At 42.9% G+C, this 15754-nt stretch overlaps 1 long non-coding RNA gene across 1 annotated transcript; it reads left to right on the top strand.

The window, feature by feature from the left end:
• The first annotated feature begins 532 nt into the window (after positions 1 to 532).
• On the top strand, positions 533 to 14862 carry LOC121002298. The gene is made up of 3 exons (XR_005779277.1): positions 533 to 543; positions 1867 to 1871; positions 14710 to 14862. It is a non-coding gene; the product is annotated as an uncharacterized LOC121002298 (long non-coding RNA).
• Positions 14863 to 15754: the final 892 nt, after the last annotated feature.

The following is a 15754-nucleotide window of genomic DNA, read 5'->3' as shown; positions in this document are numbered from 1 at the left end:
AGCTATAGACCTCATAGGCCCAATACCGAAGTCCGCCAGAGGGCTTCAACACATCTTAGTAATTCTAGACTATGCCACTCGGTACCCGGAGGCGGTGCCATTGCGACATACCTCGGCCAAACTCATAGCTAAGGAGTTAATGGAGATGTTTTCCCGAGTGGGACTACCTAAAGAGGTTCTGACCGACCAAGGGACCCCTTTTATGTCCAAGTTGATGAGGGAACTCTGTAAGTTGCTGCACATAAAACAACTACGGACGGTCTGGTAGAACGGTTTAACCAAACATTAAAAAATATGTTGAAAAAGGTAGTGTCTAAAGATGGGAAGGACTGGGACCTCCTTCTGCCCTATCTCATGTTCACAGTGCGAGAGGTACCCCAGGCCTCTACTGGGTTCTCGCCCTTCGAACTGCTTTATGGCAGACACCCTTGCAGTCTCTTGGACGTGGCCAAAGAGGTGTGGGAACAACAACCCACTCCACATAAAAGTTTCATTGAGTACGTTACCCAGATGCAAGATCGGATAGAGACAGTGTTGCCTCTTGTTAGGGAGCATATGGAGGCAGCTCAGCGAGCCCAGAGTCGGGTCTATAATCGGCAGGCTCGGGTCCGGTTCTTTAACCCGGGTGATCAGGTTTTGGTTCTGTTACCGACCGTGAACAGTAAGTTCCTGGCTGCTAGGTGGCAGGGACCCTATGAGGTACTCGAGAAAATTTGAGATGTAAACTACGAGGTACACCAGCCAGGGTGGCGGAGCAGGTTTACCATGTGAATTTACTCAAACCGTGGAAAGATAGGGAAACCTGTACAAAAGACAGCCCGCAGCCGGGTTTTCTAGGAGAAGAGGTACCAACCCCTCTGTCTGATGCAAGAGAGGCGGCTGCCACAGTAAAAATTGCTGACAGCCTCTCCTCTAAACAGACTCAGGAGGCCAGGAAGTTCGTTAGTCGGAACACAGATATATTCTCCGACCTCCCTGGATGCACTTCCATAATCCAGCATGACATTGTCACTGAGCCTCAGGCAAAAGTCAGATTAAAACCATACCGGGTACCCGAGGCTCGGCGACAAGCCATATCGGAGGAGGTGCAGCTAATGTTGCAGCTAGACGTCATTGAGGAGTCAAAAAGTGAGTGGGCCAGTCCTATAGTATTGATACCCTAGCCGGATGGGATGTTGCGGTATTGTAACAACTTTCGAAAACTTAACGAGGTTTCCAAATTCGATGCGTATCCCATGTCCCTGGTGGATGAGCTTATCGAGAGGTTAGGACAAGCCCAGTATTTTTCTGTTTTGGACCTCACAAAAGGGTACTGGCAGTTGCCCTTAACGGAGGCTGCCAAAGAGAAAACTGCCTTCATCATGCCTGAGGGGCTGTATCAATATAAGGTGTTACCCTTTGGTCTGCATGGTGCCCCCACCACTTTTCAGTGACTAATGGACATTGTGCTTCGTCCACATTGTCGGTACGCTTCGGCTTACCTGGACGATATTGTCATCCACAGTACCGACTGGCAAAGTCACCTACCCAAAGTGCAGGCTGTAGTGGACTCCCTTTGGAAAGCTGGCCTAACCGCAAAAATGTGCGATAGGGTTAGAAAAGACTAAGTACCTGGGGTATGTCATTGGGCGCGGAGTCATCAAACCCCAAGTGAATAAAATAGAGGCGATACGGAATTGGACCCGACCTGTCACCACTAGGCAAATAAAGTAATTCCTGGGAATGGTGGGCTATTACATGGGGTTTGTTCCCCACTTTGCTACTCTAGCCGTTCCCTTGACAGGGCTCTTGAAGGTACGAAAATCAGTGATGGTTCGCTGGGATGATCGAGCGGAAGAGGCTTTTGCCCCTTTGAAGTCGGCCCAGTGTGGGTCACCGGTTTTGGTGAAGCCCGACTTCAAGAGGGAGTTCGTGGTACAAACGGATGCCTCCGAAGTGGGCCTTGGTGCTGTACTGTCTCAGGAAGTCAATGGGGAGGAGCATTCCATTGTCTTTCTAAGCCGCAAGTTCACCCCAGCCAAAACTAGGTACAGTATAGTGGAGAGAGAGTGCCTGGCTATCAGGTGGGCACTCGAGTCTTTCCGCTACTATTTGTTGGGGAGAAAGTTCTGCCTGGTGACTGACCACTCCCCTCGCAAGTGGATGAGCCAGCAAGGAATGCCGGGATCCCCGGATGGTTTTTGTCTCTGCAGAATTTTAAGTTCTAGGTAGAACACAGAGCAGGCCAGTTGCAGGGAAACGCGGATGCCCTGTCCAGGGGCATTTTCTGGAGTGTGTCCACTCCCTCGGGGTTGAAAAAAGGGGGGGGGGGTATGTGACACAGTGAGGGGTTGTGTCTGGCAAGGCAGGTATTTTCCTCCCAGTATGTGCGGTTGGGCTGAGGTCAAATACTGGGCCGGAGTTTAAGTGCCGGTACAGGTTTTGGCAGCACCTGGCTGTCCTTAAATAGGCAGCTGGGCTCAGCAGAGATGTTTTTGGGATCTGAGGCTTTGTGCCGTGCTGGAGGGCTGAGAGCCGCATGCTGGGGAAACAGGCCCCCTAAAGTCTGCTGTGGACTACTGGAGGCAGAACTGCCAGCAAGGTGACTTGTGTTATATGAACTTTCCATTGTGTGTGAATTAACACCAAGACTGCAAAGTTACGTGCTGTTTTGTGCAATTGCCTCAAGTGTGAATAAACACTGACGTTTTGAGTTAAGAACTTATATTTTGCCTCTGTACTGCGCCCGCTTACCCTATCTACCAGAGCGAAATCCCACAAAATATATATATAAAAAGGGGGACATTTATGAAATCTGGTACGCCATCTTTTTGGCCCTAAAATGCCACAAGTGTTGACACACTCAACCTTTTGCTCAGAATTTTGTGACTTTTGGCTAACTGCACTACCTCACACCACTTTCAATAGTGGGCTGGGATTAAGGCCAAGTTTGCAGATTAGATCACTTTTAAGTCACAAAAGTCACAAAAAATTTGCAACTCCACGCCAGGCAGGCCGAAGACGTACTTTAAAAAATATAGACGTAAACCACAGCGCACTTGCGACAAATTCATTATTACTGTGCACAATTTCATAAATTAGGCGCACCAGCACAAACCAAAGACAGACTTAGGCTACTTTCACACTAGCGTTCGGGTGTCCGCTCGTGCGCTCCGTTTGAAGGGGCTCACGAGCGGTCCCGAACGCATCCGTCTGGCCCCAATGCATTCTCAGTGGAGGCGGATCCACTGAGAATGCATCCGCCTGCCAGCGTTCAGCCTCCGCTCCGCTCCGCTCAGTGAGCGGACACCTGAACGCTGCTTGCAGCGTTCGGGTGTCCGCCTGGCCGTGCGGAGGCGAGCGGATCCGTCCAGACTTATAATGGAAGTCAATGGGGACGGATCCGCTTGAAGATGACACAATATGGCTCAATCTTCAAGCGGATCCATTCCCCATTGACTTTCAATGTAAAGTCTGAACGGATCCGCTCAGACAACTTTCACACTTAGAAAATTTTCTAAGTTTTAATGCAGACGCATCCGTTCTGAACGGATGCGAACGTCTGCATTATCGGAGCGGATCCGTCTGATGAAACATCAGACGGATCCGCTCCGAACGCTAGTGTGAAAGTAGCCTTAAATTCCTCCCTAATTGTTATTTACAATGGCTGATAAGAAAACATTTGCAATTGTGTCTTCATTGAAATTTAAGACGTCTTGTCAGGGATTAAGTGTGCAACTTCTTCAGACAATAACTGTTTAAGAACATATTTAGCTACATGTTAGCCCTGGCACATGCCCATCTGTTGTTGCAGTTATGAAAGTACCGGTATGTCTTCATTTTTCTAGTCTCACTTTTAATAGCCTCCAGAAGGTAGGAAATACTTATCCCCAGGGAGCAGGAATTTAGCCAAAGCTGTTATTCAGTCTTGCAGGAAGCACTGGGTAGAATGTATGCCGTCTTGATAGATTTTCTGTCCAGCTTACTCAGTTTTATACACAGCATTCAGAAAGTATTCAGATCCCTTCTATTTCCCAGATTTCGTTACGTGAGACTCTTTTTCTAAAATGAATACTCCTTTTTTTTTTTTTTTTTTTTTTTATTTCAATCTACAAAACCCTATAAATTGAAATTAGGTTTGCAATGTTTTACTAAAAATAAAAATTTAATTATCACATTTACAAAAGTATTCAGACTTTTTTGCTACGCCACACAAAGTTGTGCCCTGGTGCCTCCCAATTCTCTTGATTGGTCTTAAGATGTATCAACAATTTGATTGACGTCCACTTTTGACAAATTCAATGGATTTTACATATTTTAAAAAGATGTACACATGTCTATATAGTATAAGATTTTACAATATCGTTAAAATAATTATTTTTATAATTTTTATAGTTTTTCAGAACTATATATATGTTGTCTTTTCTTTTTGATGCATTGGGTGTTGGTTTTTGGTGTCTGATTAGTTCTCCTCCCCTTTTGAGCATGTGATGCCGAAGTCTTGATTACCTGGTGTACCACATGTTTAAAGAGCGGTGAACATTCACTTTTCTGTATTTCATGAGTAAGGACCGAGATTGTGGAGTCCGAAAGGCGTAGACATTGTGGATATTGTATGTGACTCATGTTTGGTTAACAGTTTTTTATTGTTATTAATAAAGCTGCAAGTTTTTATGAGAAGCTGGACCACAAGTTTTTTCTTTAGACTTTTTGCTACACCACACAAAGTTGAGCCCTGGTGCCTGCCGATTCACTTGATCGGTCTTAAGATGTATCAACAATTCGATTGACGTCTACTTTTGGTAAATTCAATGGATTTCACATGTTTTAAAAAGATGTACACATGTCTATACAGAATAGGGCTATATAGTTGATATGGGGAAAGGTAAAAAAAATATTGCTGCAGCATTGAAGTACACAGTGATCATCATTCTGAAATGGAACAACTTTAAAACTACCATATCTGGCCATCAAGTCAGTCTGAGCAATCCGGGGAGAAGGCCCTTGGTCAGAGAGGTGTCCAAAAAACCGACGGCCATCTTAATAGAGCTCAATATTTATGCTGTACTGGTGTGGGAACCTTTCAAGGCAATCTCTGCAACACTACACTAATCAGGTTTTCATTAAAAGGTGCCCAAAGGCCCATCACTTTAAAGGGCCCACAACTCTGGAGTCAGATGCAGTAAAGTTTCATCAGGGTTTGCATAAAAAAGATAAATGATGCTCAAAAGCATTATCTTAAAGGGTTGTCTGATAAAATAGTAAAACAAAGTCACTCCCAGCCAGACCAGAAGTGCCATATGACATGCTATTACCATCCACATGAACCTTAGAAAATTATCAGTTTAAAGTTTTTTTTTTTCTTTTTCAATTTCCATGCCACTACATTAAAATAATTCTATAATATAGAAATGTTCACACTGACCATTTAGCCTTACAATAGCCTGACACTTTCCTTTTTCTGTAGAGATCATTTCTTAGCAGCCATCTCATTATCATCACAGGCAGGATTACATTGAAATGTAATATATATATATATATATACAGTACAGACCAAAAGTTTGGACACACCTTCTCATTCAAAGAGTTTTCTTTATTTTCATGACTATGAAGGCATCAAAATTATGAATTAACACATGTGGAATTATATACATTACAAACAAGTGTGAAACAACTGAAAATATGTCATATTCTAGGTTCCTCAAAGTAGCCACCTTTTGCTTTGATTACTGCTTTGCACACTCTTGGCATTCTCTTGATGAGCTTCAAGAGGTAGTCCCCTGAAATGGTCTTCCAACAGTCTTGAAGGAGTTCCCAGAGATGCTTAGCACTTGTTGGCCCTTTTGCCTTCACTCTACGGTCCAGCTCACCCCAAACCATCTCGATTGGGTTCAGGTCCGGTGACTGTGGAGGCCAGGTCTTCTGGCGCAGCACCCCATCACTCTCCTTCATGGTCAAATAGCCCTTACTTTCAAAGTTTTCCCAATTTTTCGGCTGACTGACTGACCTTCATTTCTTAAAGTAATGATGGCCACTTGTTTTTCTTTACTTAGCTGCTTTTTTCTTGCCATAATACAAATTCTAACAGTCTATTCAGTAGGACTATCAGCTGTGTATCCACCTGACTTCTCCTCAACGCCACTGATCGTCCCAACCCCATTTAAAAGGCAAGAAATCCCACTTATTAAACCTGACAGGGCACACCTGTGAAGTGAAAACCATTTCAGGGGACTACCTCTTGAAGCTCATCAAGAGAATGCAAAGAGTGTGCAAAGCAGTAATCAAAGCAAAAGGTGGCTACTTTGAAGAACCTAGAATATGACATATTTTCAGTTGTTTCACACTTGTTTGTTATGTATATAATTCCACATGTGTTAATTCATAGTTTTGATGCCTTCAGTGTGAATCTACAATTTTCATAGTCATGAAAATAAAGAAAACTCTTTGAATGAGAAGGTGTGTCCAAACTTTTGGTCTGTACTGTATATATATATATATATATATATATATATATATAGTGGAAATGTGGACAGTGCGGGAAGGTGTGTGTATCCCACCCAGATACCTCAGCTGGGTGAGATAACTAAAATCCGGAAAGCTGCAGTGGTCTCAGCAAAGTATAGTTTGCTGAGACAGTTTTGTATACATTTTCTTCTGGGCTGGATTTTACTTGGATTGGCGGATAGGTTTGGTAGTGGGATCTGCCAGTCCACACCCTTCCGGCACAGGTATTCCCTTTCACCTGAGGTGATCGCAGGTAAGGTCTGCTCTAATCAAGGACGCATAAAACCAACCCTATGTGTGTTAGTTAGGGGGAAGGAAAGGCAGAGGAGACTTGAGAGTGAGAGAGAAAGGCTGAGGAAGCCTGAGTTTGGGGGACCTAGTGACGCCTGCGGAGAGAGGGTCGCACAGCCAGAGTCAGGTGGACTTCTGGGCCACAATCCCCCAAAGGTACTGTTGTTGTAGTCAAAGCCTCGAGGCTGCTGGACTGTTTGGGCTTAGAAAGCCGCATCTGATCACTTGTGTGAACTGTGTTCTTTAGAGTTGAGTCAGGGAATGAATTATGTATTAGGTAGTGCTTAGACTGGCAGGAGTTATTTTGGTTGCTGTATTGTGCTAAAGTGCTAGAAAATAAAGCATTGTTTGGACTTCAATCCGGTTGTCTGTGAGAAATCTGTGATTGAGCCCCCCTGAGAGAGAGCGATCCCTTACAATATATATATATATATATATATATATATATATATATATATATATATACTGTATATATATCACAGGATCGATAGACATATTACTGATATGCAAATTATAAAAAATGGAAACAAAATATTCAAAACATCTCAATTTATTTAGTATCAAGCATAAGCGCCACATGCAGAAATACACAACTTTCATGCCTTAGCAAGCTTATCAATGAGGTTATTAATGGTTGTCTGAAGAATGTTCTACCACTCTGAATGCATTTGGGCCCGGAAATCATCAAGATCTGCTGCTGGCAGCATCCTTTGCAATTGCTGACCAATGACATCCAGGATGTGCTCGATAGAAGACAAGTCCAGAGACGTTGCAGGCATGATAGCATGTTTCGGTCATGTAGGCTGCTCACAGTAGCATGAGCAACATGTGGCCTGGCATTGTCCTGTTGATAAGCTCATGAGACACTTTAAAGAAATGGCTGTACCATTGGTCCCTCAACCAAATCAATGTAACAGGATGCTGTTAGAGTACCTGAAATGAAGAGGGGTCCAGCTACCGTACATTATGCCACCCTACACCATAATCCTTGGTGTATGACCGGTGTGATATTTCCTTGTGAAGGCCTTTTCATGTCATTTCCCACATGGTCTCCAGACCAATATCCAGCTATTATGGTGTCCAGACAAAAGCAGGACTCATCGCTGAAGAGGAAAGACCTCCACTCCACCAGCCTTCATTGCCATCTTGCTGTGCACCATGATAGCCTTTAAAAGGAGTGGCATGAGGTCAATGAAAGTCCTGTAGGTGGATGTCTGGCTCATAGCACAATACTACGCCTTTTGATGTTTGTGAAGAAACTGTTTGCCACCCTAGGCTTGGGATGTGAAGTCCAATTTCACTTGCAGTACAAAATGGATAACTTCATGCCATTCTTTTAATCAGATAATCCATCTATGCAGAAGTTTACCTCTGTGCACCTCTTGCTGTCATTCCAGTTCATCATTGTTCTCCCAACCACCAAGACATGCAACGATAAACAGAGTTAACATCTCAGCCTAGGCATGTAGCAATCTGCCACAGTGATAAACCAAGTTCTATCAGTTCAAGGATTCTGTTCCTCTCATTTTGCAACATGTGGCGATAACTGGCACATCAACGAACAGGAGGCATCACACAATCATTCCACAAGATGATCCAATTTATGAGGTTTCATGTGGTTACATTTTTGCTTTCAGTCTGGCTTTTATGCCCCTCCCACATGCCACAGATTGGAGCTAGGTGCTTGAAAATATGATAATTTGCAGGTCTTAGCAACATCTGCTACTTCCTCGATTTGCATAACCTTATAACTTGTCCTACTAGATGTTGCATTTTCAGTGTTGAGGAGTTTTTATATTATTTGTCCTTTCTCCTCAAAGCAAATGTGCAGGCTTAGGGTCCTTTCAGACAACCGTAGGGGCTTGAATGGACCCTAAGCCTGCACTTGAATGGGTCCACAATCTGCAAGATACGGAAACAAATAGGACATGTCCTGTCTTTTGTTGAACAGAGGCATGGATTGGAAGTGCTTCCGTGGGCTTTCTGGTCCGTGCCTGCTCACCACAAAAGAGAGGACATGTCCTGTCTTTTGCCGTATCTTGTGGATTGCAGACCCATTCAAGTCAATGGGTCCGCATCCGCAAATGGGGTGCACATAGCTGGTACCCATACATTGTGGACCACAATTAGCAGTCAGCAGCCTAGAGCACTTACGTTTGTCTGAATGGACCCTAAAGGGAAAATGCACACGATCAGGATTGCGTGCGGATTTTCCGCGTGGACTTGCGTGCGGAAAATCCGCACCGTAGGTCATGTACATTGTATTTGAAATTCTCAATGCACACAATGCGAATTTTTTTCGCTCAGATTTTGACCTGCGGTGCGGATTTTAAAATCCGTAGCATGTCAATTTATTTTTCCTGACCGGTTTTCATGTGGATTTTCTCCATTCACTTCAATGGGAGAGTAAAATCTGCATGATGCACGCACACAATGCAGAATTCGATGCAGATCCACATCAAAATCTGCATGTATGACACAGGAAGTTGAAATGATGTCATAAGGGGAGGAGAAACTACCATCATTTTCTCTCATCATAAAGGCAGCAACAGACCTAACAGCTCTGACAGGAGCAGTCACCCCAGTGGCTGAGAGAATTTGGTATGCATGAGCCTCAATGTATCCAGGCTAATTGTACAGGTCAGTGTAATTTGAGTGTGTGCATGGATGTTTGCATGGTGTTTGCCTGTTTTTGTGCATGTATGTATGGCTGCTTACATGTTTGGGTGGAGGTATGTTGGCATGTTTGTGTGTACTTTGCATGTTGTGGTGCATTTGCATGTTTGTGTGCACATATGATTTCCAGGTGTTTGCAAGCGTGTTTGCCTGTTATGTTGTGTGTGAATATTTGTTTTAAAATAATTTTTTCCATTATTATTTTATCATGTCCAGGTGGAGTCTCAACCTGTGGTATGGGATGCTACTGAAGGGGGTTATTGTGATAGGCACAAAACCAAAGACGCTTGGACCCATGTTTGCAAAAACCTGTACTCTCATTGGGATTCCACCACAATCAATGAACAAGATGTCATCCGTAAGTACTATTCTATTTTCCACTTAAAATGTTATTCTATTAAAAAACATATTTCTGCACTCTAGTTAAGGGCTCATTCAGACGGTCGTATGCTGTCCGCAAAAATGCGGATCCGTTTTTTTGCAGATTAGATGCTGTCCCATTCACTTCTATGGGGCCCTTTTCTTTCATTGCACGACTCAGCAAAAAAATTAAACATGTCCTATACTTGTCTGTGAAAATCAGGACATGGCCCTATTAAAGTCTATGGATCAGCAAACAAACGGAATGCAATCCGTTTTTTTGCGGACATGCTGAACTGTCCGCAAAAAAATAGATCCGCATTTTTGCGGACAGCATACGGCCGTCTGAATGAGCCCTAGGGTTGTGAAAAATGGTTGGCGGACTGTCAGAGATCGTTTTTAAAAAGCATGAGCAGAGTGGGTCATCACCTAGTAATAAGAAGTGCCCATACTATGACGAATTGCAGTTTCTGCTTACTAGTCGTGAACTTAGAGCGTAAGTAGGATCTTGTTTTTTAACATGTTTGCACTTGCTAAAAATGTGCCCCTGGAGGAATCCTATTCTTTGAACCTTATAATATAGGTCTGAAGGAAACATTCCGCTTGCTAGGCAGACGTCTTCAGAGGAATGTGAAGGGACATCAGCGGATGTGGACACCCAAGATTCCTCTGTCTACTTGAAACTAGTGATGACCAGGCCAGTCTGTCCACATCTCACTCTGCAACACAGGCTACATCGCAATCTCAGGGAAGCAATACATCAACCACTTAGGTGGCTCCCTGGCGGAGAAACCTCAGAAGCAATAGAAGCTCTACTGAGCCATCAGTTGAGATTGAGGCACTAACAATGATCCAGAGGGTGGAGAAGGAGGATGAATTTGACCACATTGGCGTTTCACTGGCAAACCGTATTCGCAGCTTACCAAAGCAACGGCAACCATCATTTAGGGCAGTCATGTATACCCTGTTAAATGCCTATGAGAACCCCTCTCCATTAGCCAGTGTGTCTGCAATTGTATCTGCGATTCAACAGTATTCTCGTCCTCCTCCACCTACTGAATGCTCTTCTGTCCGTCATTCAAATCCTGCTCCTCTTCCTAACCCACCCAGTCAACCATATGGTATAACCCAACATGCTCATGGGCATTCTGCAACTTATCTACCTGGCAATACTTCCTACTCCCCATCTTTCATGTCATACCTCCAAATGACTCCCCCTCCATCTAGTTCTAGTTAGTCAGCATTTGTCAGTTCAACTCCTTCAACAGAAAGTTCTAGCAGCTCTGAGTATACCTCAGCTCCTCGTCTACATACTTTTGATGAAAGTATTTGGGGGGCCTGTTGGATATTGAAATTCGCACTAATGTGTTTGTATTGAAAGGTTCCAGTTTAAAAATTTTGTTTTCTAACTTTACGATGTAAAGTGAAAATTTGTATTTTTTTTTTTAAGGATTTAGAAAATTTCTAAATAAAAATTGCACTGTGTCTAGACAAGAAATTTTTGTTCACATGTTATTGTGAAATTACTTCTTTACAGCAATACTTTTAATGGTTTTGTATTGGAAATTTTTGGCAAACTCCAAAAATGTGTCTTCAATTAAATTTTTAATAAATCATTGATGTAAACAATATTATAGCCTTCTTAGTAGAGTTCCGGAGGACCTCTCTCAAGGCAGCTGATGCACATGCTGCTATGAGAGAGGCTCTCAGGGAGTATAATGAACCTTGCAACCTTGATTACTGGTTACTTTTGCATTTGAAAATAATCACAGACACAGAATATTCAATTTTAAATTAGTTTACGTGTATATAATCAATTACCAATCGAAGGGAATACGTACTTTATAAAAAAAGGAAAAGGGTCACTTCAAGAAAAAGGAAGTCTTCTGGAGTCCACGCAAGTGTCAAGAGCCTCAAGACTGAGAAGATTAAATCCGCTGGACAGCCTGCACACCACCGACACAGGAGTATTGCCAGAGCACGGCACCTTCAGGAGTCAAGAAGCAGTCAGCAATCTTGTACACGGACACCCGAATTGGTTGGACGTACTGGGCCCCAGTTGATTGCTGTGTTAATAACTGGTAGCTGTGACTCCATGTCTATGTCTTGACTATATTCTCGAGCATAGTTGTGGAGTACACAGCATGCCTTAATCACAGAATCAACTGTGGCTGGGTCTAATTGAATGGCCGTGGTAAAGACTCTCCACTGATTGACCATGATTCTGTAGGTGCATTCCACGAGTCTTCGTGCCCGACTCAGCCAAAAATTAAAAATCCTTTTCCGGGCAATAAGTCCTCTTCGTGGGTATGAGTGCAGGAGGTTTGGCATTAGAAAAAAAGCCTCATCCGATACCATCACAAAGGGGACTGGATGCATGGTTCCCAGAAGTGGTTGAGGGGCTGGGAGCGAAACACATTCTCGAAGAATTTGCAGTCCAATCTGTGAAGTCCGCAGCACCCGAGAGTTCCCAGTGCTGCCGTAGGCGCCAACATCAATGGCAACAAATTTGTAGTGTGCATCAGCCAACACCAACACCACAGAAAAATACTGAGTGTGGTGGCTGCTGCACACGTACGCGTTTACCATCAACTGCGCCTATGCAGTTGGGGAAGTTGGCAACAAATTGAAAGCCTGCTGCGACCAAACACCATGTCTCTTCGGTAGGTGGAGGCATCACTATGGGCTGCAATTTCTGCCAGATTGCATTGCATGTGCACCTCATAATTTTGGAAATGGTTGAGTGGCCAACCAGAAATTGGAGATGCAGGGATGTAAAGCTCTTTCCTGTGGCCAAATTTCTGAAAGGTAAAAAAACAAAATTAGTTTACTTACAGCATACACTTTGGTCAGCTTTGGTGCCAATAGATGCTAATCATCCAAAGGAAGAGACCCCCGGCAATCTGGTGTTCTGCTTTTTTACTAGGAGCTGCAAGATATTTTCTAAATGCACTGTGTAGTGGCCAAACAGCATTGCAGTAGAAGTCTTCTGCAACTACACAGGGCACAGAACCAAGATTTATAAAACTCCAGAGGATAGTTCATCAGCATCACAATTGGCACAGAAAGTGGCCAAAGAAACCACACTGCACTTGATATAAAATAAAGGGTAGGCCTACATTGCAATTTTGGCTGCGTCTTTTGTCATGCATCTGAATATTTGGCAACTCCATCACTCATTTGTGATTGGAGGTCACAGTGCTATTTAATTCTCTTACACAAGTGCCCCACGACTTGCTTGTTTGCCAAAAGCTGCAGCCAAAAGATGGCAGTGTGGTCCCAGCCTAAAATCAATTATTAACTTACCGCAAGGTGATGAACAGCCTTTCCTCTGCGGAGATTGCCTTCCTCATAACAGTATTTTGAAACGTCAATGCAGGTCTCACAATGGACAACAAGCGATCAAATTCGTCAATTGGTAAGCGACAAAATGAGATACATTTCTCAGGGTATTTAAAAAAGATTTCCAGAACAAAAATAAAAATAAGGGGTATATCATTACTATCATATCATTCAGGACATGTTTAACTTTTGCCTCCTTGAAGAAAGTACGGAGTTCTTGCAAAGAGATTTGGTTATTGAGATGATAATATACATACCTTCATAAATCTCTATACAGCACACAGTAGTGTCCTTTCTCTTCATGCTGAATAAGGAGCGGATGGACCCACATTCTTCGCCTCTTTCTGGCTTGATGCTGATGAAAGTAGAAGAAATGAATGACCACATTCATTTATCACATCCATACATTTCGTTAATAATAGTTTTACTAACCTCTCTCAGGCGACGTCGTCTCACAATAGTGATTATTGTCTGGATCAAGAGTCGTATATGTGCGTATATTTGCGTAGGAGAAGAGGTCGAACAGTAGTATTTGTATCCATTTTTCATTTAATGGAAAATGTGCTTTTCGATGGTACTCAAAATGGAGTATGGAGAAGAAGAAGGGTGGGACAAGATTATGTCACAGGAAATGATATAAAAGAGGGTGTTTCTTGTACATAGACCTATGTGGGGGGAAAAAAAGGGGGGAAAAATCCGCAAGCGGAAAATCCGCACCAAATACGCATGCAAATACGCACCAACTGATGCGGATTGACCGCACGGATTTGCCTGCGAACACCTGCGGATTTCAGTACGGATTCTCCGCACATGAATCCTGAACATGTGCATGTACCCTTATGGTGGGTTTGTGGGAAATAGCTGGCAGCCAACAAGTGTTTGGCCAAAAATAAGATACCGTAATTTACTAAGGAAGGAGAAAATGTAACCACTTCACTCCCTCGGACTTGCCTTTGTGTCTGGGTGTATGGAGCAAGCTCATGAGCTGTGCCCACTCATTATACGGCAGGTGCCTGTGTCATGGCTTAATAGACAATAGACAAAATCTCAAAGACTGCAATAGTAGTATTGCAGTCTATGGAATAAGTGATCGAATTTACAGTAATAAAATGTATAAAATGTTTTCAGCAATTCCCAAATTTACATATAAAAAGCAATAGAAAATCAACATAATTGGTATCAGGGCATCCAAAAATGTTAAAAATATCTAAATATTAAATATTTATTCTGTGCAGCAAAAGCTGTAATGGCAAAACAACAAAAATGAGAGATTTGCCTTTTTTTAACCCCCCCCCCCCCCCCCCCCCACAAAAAAATAAAAATGAGAAGTGTTAAAAAGTTGTATGTGTATGTACCCCATAAAGGTACCACCAATACAAACTACAGCTCGCCTGGAAAAAAAATAAGCTCTCACACAGCTCTGTGGACAGAAATATAAAAATTCAGAATATGGCTATACAAAGAACATTTTTTTACAGGTTTTATTTTTAAAGTAGTAAAACAAAATAAAAACTTTAAAAAATTCTCGCTACATTTGTACTGACCCGCAGAATAAAGGCTTATTCACACGACTGTGGTTTGGTTCCACATACAAGCCGCATTTTTTGCGGCTTGGGTGTGGACACATTCACTTCAATGGGGCCGCAAAAGATGCGGATAGCACTCCGTGTGCTGTCCCCATCCGTTGCTCCGTTCCGTGGCCTCGCAAAAATTATGTCTATTTTGCGGACAAGAATAGGCATTTCTATAAAGGGCCGTCCGTTCCATTCCGCAAATTGCGGAAGGCGCACGAGCGGCATCTGTGATTTGCGGATCCGCAATTTGCGGACCGCAAAAGACGGCACGTTCGTGTGAACAAACCCTAAGGTTGTCAAATCATTTTTAGCACACAGTGAATGCTGAAAAATAAAACTCAAAAATTTTACCTCACAAAGGATTTTTTTCCCCCATTCTTCAATACATGATATTGTAATTTAAAAGTTTCCATAAAAAAATGCAATTTGTCCCACAAAAAAAATAAAGCCCTCATCCTGTTATGTTAACAGAAAGGAAAAATCAAAAAGAAAAATTGGCTGGGTCCTTAAGGCTGGTTTCACATGGACATTGCGGGAAAAGATGCGGGTGTGTTGCGGTAAAATGCGCAATTTTTCAGCGCGAGTGCAAAGCGTTTTAATGCGTTTTGCACGCGCGTGAGAAAAATCGGCATGTTTGGTACCCAGACCCGAACCCGGACTTCTTCTTCTTGGGATTGGTGTTGTGTAGATTTTATTATTTTCCCTTATAACATGGTGATGGATCATGTTTTGAGCGCAGTGATGTCACCAAAGGTCCTTTTCCTCCCAGGTCATCAAAGAAGAAGAAAGAAGACGAGTCGGGCTGCGCGAACAAGTGGATGAGGTGAGTTTAATTATTTTTTTGTATTTTTTAACCCCTCCATCCCTAATTTACTTAGCATTCTGTATTAAGAATGCTATTATTTTCCCTTATAACCATGTTACAAGGGAAAATAATAAAGATCGGGTCCCCATCCCAATCGTCACCTAGCAACCATGCGTTAAAAAATTGCACCACATCTGCACTTGCTTGCGGATGCTTGCGATTT

This window comes from Bufo bufo, chromosome 5, assembly GCF_905171765.1.
Source record: "Bufo bufo chromosome 5, aBufBuf1.1, whole genome shotgun sequence".
Taxonomy (NCBI): Eukaryota; Metazoa; Chordata; class Amphibia; order Anura; family Bufonidae; genus Bufo; species Bufo bufo.
The sequence above is the reverse complement of the archived record's forward strand: the minus strand, read 5'-3'. Positions and strand labels throughout refer to the sequence as shown.